Source organism: Galeopterus variegatus, unplaced genomic scaffold, assembly GCF_000696425.1.
Source record: "Galeopterus variegatus unplaced genomic scaffold, G_variegatus-3.0.2 Scaffold1226, whole genome shotgun sequence".
Taxonomy (NCBI): Eukaryota; Metazoa; Chordata; class Mammalia; order Dermoptera; family Cynocephalidae; genus Galeopterus; species Galeopterus variegatus.
Window position 1 is genome coordinate 12,396 of NW_007727337.1, and position 6,193 is coordinate 18,588.

Sequence of the window (6,193 nt, forward strand, 5' to 3'; positions counted from 1 at the left end):
GTACTGAAAAGTTTGTTGACCCCTAGACTACAAAATCCCCATCTAGATTCCTTCCAACCTTAAAATCTGTGATTCTGAGAAGGAAGCTCTTGTGGCTGTACGGTACCTGAGTGAAGGGACAGCACTGGTGGAGAGTCATAAAGGGGAGGCAGACGGGCTGGAATAAATGCACCTTTTCTCCTCAGGGGGTTGCTTCCTTCTGGTCCGGGGGCTGTGCTTTGGGTGCCCACAGTGGAAAGGTGGGGGGCCCAGCTCATAACCCCTTTAGCAGTGGCCGATTCCCGGTGTGGAACCCGTGATGCCTGTGGCTCCTCAGCACTGTCCCGAAAGCCAACATTCCCTCCTGAAGGACGGCAGTGCAGCTGCTGAAGTCAGGTCGCTGTGGGTGGTGCTTCATCAGGCAGAGCCTCGGGGGCACTCAGAGGGTGTCCCCTCGGGGTACCCCATGTGTGGCCACCACACCCATGGCCTGTCCTTTCCAGCCTGTTGCTCAACAGCTCAGGAAGTCACCGTTCCAAGCCTCTGCCACATTTCCAAAAATCCCCCTGTCTGGCCTTCCTTGTTCCTCCAGCCTCACGCCTGGATCCTCTGTCATCTCTGGCATCCCCTGCCTTTGCTGGGGTGCTTCTCGCCATCCTCTGACCCTCCCAGCTGCCCCTCTCTGACCACGATGCTGTCCCCTATCCCTGGACCCTTCTCTTTCTGCTCACCACCAGCTTCAATCTTCTTCATCCTGTAAAACTCAGCCTGGTGATCACCTCCTCCCTGAAGCTGCTGGTCCCTCCTGCCCCAAACTCCCCCATGCCTGTCAGCAGACTACACACTTCCATTCTTGCTGCGTGCAGCCACACGTTCTTGCCGTCAGGGTCTGCGTCCTCTACTCCCTCGAGGTCACAGGACTGGGCCTTGAGCAGGGAGTCAGTGTGTGATTACTGAGTGGTTTGGTCTACCCATTGTCCATGAGAGATCACTGACTGCATGTGTGGGTGTTGGCTGCGTGAAGGTCCACAGAGCAGCTTCCATGGGCAGCAGGTGATGGAGAAGGCTCTGGAAGGGCCCAGAACTCCAGCAGCCAAGGGTGGACTAAAGTGGAAAGTGCTTGCTGATGATATGGGAAAAGATGTGCCCGCAGGCCCTCACATCACCTCGTCCACAGTCCCAGCTGCTCCTGTGTCATGGCCTGGTGCAGAGGACGTTGGGTGAAACATCTCCACGTGGGTCCTTATGTCCCATCCTCACAGGTACCTGCAGCCCTGCTGGAAAGTGACCAGTGCTGTCTGCATATGACACTGGAATACCAGGTGGCAGCATTTGCCCTAGTGGGCCCAGGTCCAACAGGTTCTGGGTACATGATCCTGCCTATCATGTGGCAACCTCATTGCCTGTTCCCCTAATTTCTGGGCTCATAGCAGGGTCATGGGGAGCAGAGACTCCATGTGGCCCTTGCTTAAAGGGAGGGGCCTAATTTCTCACCATAATTGACTCCCTTGTTTCCCTCATGCAGGATAAAATTCAAGACAATATGCGTGTATTGAAACAACACAGTGTACCCCACAAGTATGTAAAGGTAAATGTTAAAATTAAAAAAAAAAATCCAAGGCAGATGAACATCACCTGCAGCTTGCACTGCTGAGGGGGGATGGATATAAAAGAAGGTTCACTGTGATTGTAGAGGGCAGTCAGGTCCCAGTATTGAAGTCAGCTGTGTCCCCATTCTGCATTTGGACTGGTTCTCAGGGACAGGAGCAGGTGAGGAGGCAGAGCAATGATGCTACTGCTCCACTGTCCTCGGCTCATGCCCAGTGACCAGCAGGGTTGGAGCAGGCAGTCAAATGAAGGGACATCCCTTACCACTTGTCATTTGGGATGATGCCTAATCCACTTTCTGCCTAAATTGGGAAATTTCCTAGATTACTTTTACAATAATTAAAGTTTAAGTCCGGAGTGCAATCCCTTGTTTGCAAAAGTTTGGGTGAACGCAGATCATCTCAACAATTTAGCTTAAGCACGGCCCAGTGACCAGCAGGGTTGGAGCAGGCAGTCAAATGAAGGGACATCCCTTACCACTTGTCGTTTGGGATGATGCCTAATCCACTTTCTGCCTAAATTGGGAAATTTCCTAGATTACTTTTACAAATAATTAAAGTTTAAGTCCGGAGTGCAATCCCTTGTTTGCAAAGTTTGGGTGAACGCAGATCATCTCAACAATTTAGCTTAAGCACGTTCCTCTCATCACACACATGCACACACACCCCATTTATCTGTGTTCACGTGGAAGTTGCAAGAAGCAATGAATGAGTGCTTTCTAAAACCTGGGAGAGCTGGGGGGATGTGCAGGAAACTGACCTACGATTTGAAGCCATCCATTTTCTATACAAAGGTAATAAGGAGAAAATACACAGGAAGGGTGTCAGGACTGTGGCCCTGAGTCTGTAGGATTTCTGGGTGCACCCAGGCTCCTGCGCTTGCTCCCTGGGGCTAGCAGGGAAAGGAGGTGATGCATCCAGGACAGTGCTGGACGCCAGACAGACCTGGGGTGGGGGTCAGGGGATGGGCAGTGCTGAGTGCCTGGTCGGTCTCAGATTTGGCCTCTGTGGTGACATGAACATCTGCCTGCCTCTGCACGCAGCATCTCTTCTCCCCCTTTCCCTTACTAAATTCCTCTGCTCCCAGAAAAGCCCACGGCCACAGCAAACACCATGGATCTTGCTGACTGATGCCAGGGCTTTGAAAACAAGGGTATTTGCTCCTCATGACTTAGTCACCGAGGGAGACCTACTCTATTTGCTGGTCACCTGGCAGATGGTTAAAATGGCATGGGAAGAGGTCATTTTGGGTAAAAAGCTACACTCCTCTCAAACTCACCTTGAGCGCAAAAAAAGGCCAAAGTCTGGGAAAGAAAGAAATGTCAATACCTGCCTTCAAATTAGAAATGGTGGTTTTTGATTTACGTGCTGGACTCTGGGGACAGACGCATCTCCTGGCGCTGTGCTTGGTTACCCTCCCCCGTGCATCTGTGTCCTGTTCTCTGGCAGGCCCATATATCACGGGTCCTTGTGGGCAGCTCCAGAGGGGTGGGGCAGAGGGGACTCCAGGCTGCTGTGGTAGTCAGGGCTCTGCCAGGCTTTGGGCGGGAATGTTTGCAAACCCCCAGTCCATCCTGGGGAGCTCTCAGCGTCTCCCGAAGTTAATAAGTGAGGACAAGGAAGAGCTTTTGTGCCAAGCCAGGATACACAATTTGGGTGTGAGTCACTCCCCGGTGGTTCTTGTTTGCTTTATTTCGAGACAGGCTCCGAGCCCAGCAGGAGTAATAACATGTATTTTCGCAGAAAGTGGGATCTGAATTTGGGGAAAGAAAGGCCAGACTGGCTGCGTGTGGGGTATGGCTGCCTTGATTATATGGGACATGAAAAGAAGATGGATTTTATAATAAGCAATAAATTTCATATGATAACTTGATAGGGGTTTTTTAGCTGACATGTTGTCACCAACAGAAAATTCTAAAGACTAAGGGCATCACATCGGCGTCTGGCCCACTTGTATAAAACACTAAATATTCTGCAATGTGATTTTCAGTCGGGAAATCATGACAATGCTGCCATTTTCCTCGAGAAGGGGAAGGAATGGATGGTAGACACCTTCCTGCATCCTCATCCTGCTGTCCCCCCGCCCCACCCCTGTTGGCTAGCATTGGGGACCCAGCCCAGCATTCTCTCTGCCTCAGGTACAACTCCCCTTCTCTAGTCTTCGTCCCAGCCCCAGCCCCAGCAGTAACCACTAGCTTCAGGCCCCACTCTGTTGCTACCATGACATCTGCCCACGCAGATGTACTTCTGTGTGGAATATTCTTTCCTTGGGAAAAAAAAATTCAAAACCGTCCACAGGACTTAATTTCAGGATTTTCTTGGAATGTGAAAAATCTGTGTTTTTGCCATGGAAACATTCAGAAGTAGAGGTTGGATGGCTGTGGTTACAAGACGGTATGTCTGCAGCTGTATATCTCAACTAAATGGATATTCCGCTTAACTTCCTCTCCTGTGTATCGTGAGCCCAGGAAAAGAGGAAAACCACCTTTATAAAATGTTCCCAGTCACTCCCCACCTTTATTCTCTTCCCCATTCCTCTTCATTCTCCATTCCTCTTGAGTAGATGCCAGCAGGAGCCCTGGGACACCCTCATGCTTCTGCCAGGACAGTCCCCCAGCCACTTCAACATGGTAGCTCAGAGGCCAGGAGCCTGTTGGACGGCCTGGGGGTTTAAGAAGAAACTGATCTTTACAAAACAGCCTCCACTTTCAGATATTTTGCATTCATAGCCAAGTTTTAATCTTTGATACTCAGTGCTTACACACACACACACACACAAAAAAAAAGGTTGATTTTTTTCTTCCTAAAATGACAGCTGTTCAAGAAAAATCTGACTTTCCCCCAAGCCCCTTCCGTTTCGGGCATCTGCTCTGCACAGCTCGGAAGCTGGAGCAGCTGCTCTGGCTGCAGTGCCCAAACTTGTATGAGATCCCCATGAAAGTTGCTCTGCAGAGCAGTGAGCCCACTCCACAGGGAGAGGCGGAAGGAGGGCAGTGTTTCGAGAGATACACTGGCTGATTCTCATAAGGAGCCTGAGGTCTGGTAAAAGTGGCCGTTTCCATTCTCTGCCCAGGCGCCACCAGAGTGCCTCTACGTGGAACCCGTGAGCACATGAGTGGATGAAGGGTGGAGCTGGACTGGCCTTGGACAGAGATTCTTTTACTTGGGATCATTGTGGCTTCTGGTGGATTGTTTAGAAGCATGGAGTCTCCATCTGTCATGGGTTGAATTGTGTCCTTCCAAAGGATATGTTCAAGTCTGAACCCGCATATGTGTGAATGTGGCCTTACTTGCTAGCAAGGTCTTTGCAGATGTAATCATGTCAAAATGAGGTCATGCTGGAGTAGGGTGAGCCCTAATCCATTCACTGGTGTCCTTATAAAAAGAGGGAAATTTGGACACACAGAGACACAGAGGGAAGAGGCCATGTGAAGACAGAGGCAGAGACCAGAATGATGCAGCTACCAGCCAAAGGATGCTGAGGAGCACTGGCAGCCAGCAGCAGCTGGAAGGGGTAAGGAAGGGTCCTTCTCTAGAGCCTTCAGAGGGCACATAGCCCCACCAGTGTCTTGATTTCAGACTCCCAGGGTTCAAAACTGCGAAAGAATAAATTTCTGCTGTTTTGAGCCGTCCAGTTTGTGGCAATTTGTTACAGCAGCCCTAGAAAACTAAAACACCATCTTGGACATCTGTGGTTCTTGCATCTGGGCGACTCTGCATGGCGAACTCTCTGTGAATACCAAGCTGAGTCATGAGAGTCACAAAGAAACTCTCTGACCGACGGCAGGCTCCCTTCCTGGAGGCAAGAAAGAAGACTGGACTGGATAATAGGTTTTATTGCAATAAAGAATGAGATGAGGAAATGAGGACAGATGTAACAAGAGATTTCCACAGTTTTCTTCCTGTACTACTGTAGGGTTTACATCTTTACAATGAGAACATAATAATGCAGTTACTCTGTGTGGTTTAAAAGTAATACAAGAAAGAGTCTTAAAAAAATTAGCTACATCCAGCTAAAAGTGGGGTGTGTAACCAATGTGGATATCTTCCTGTTCAGCGGCTGAAATGGGTGAGGTTCTCACGGCATGAGATTTGGAAGATCAGAATCCGGACTCAGGACTTGCCTCTTACTAGACTTGGGTGGGAAACCAGAGAAGCTTATGGCTTTTACTGATACTGATTGGGAGAGAAATAGAAGAGAAAAGGAAAAGAAAAACAGGTTTTGCTAGTGAGGAGGTTGTACTGGTGGGAGTTATGACCTCTTCCTGTGAGAAGGACACCCACAGGTCCTAATTCATACCCTATAATAGGGCTTCTCGGAACTGGCCTGACATACACATTAATTGTGTACCTGACTGTCTCCTGTAAGTTTTGGTAAATCGGGACAGAGACTGTATCTTACCTTGCATTACCCCCCAACCACATCTACCAAACGTGTCGCTGGAGTTCAACACATCCTTGTTCAATTAAACTCTACCTGTGTTGAATTAAAGTCCTAGGTGCAGGAGTGTGAAAGTTTTTGTTTTTTTTTTTATCATTTGATGAGATAAAATTCGCAAATTCATCTCATTTTTGAAATTTTCAATTTTTTTTTAGTAATGAAAACA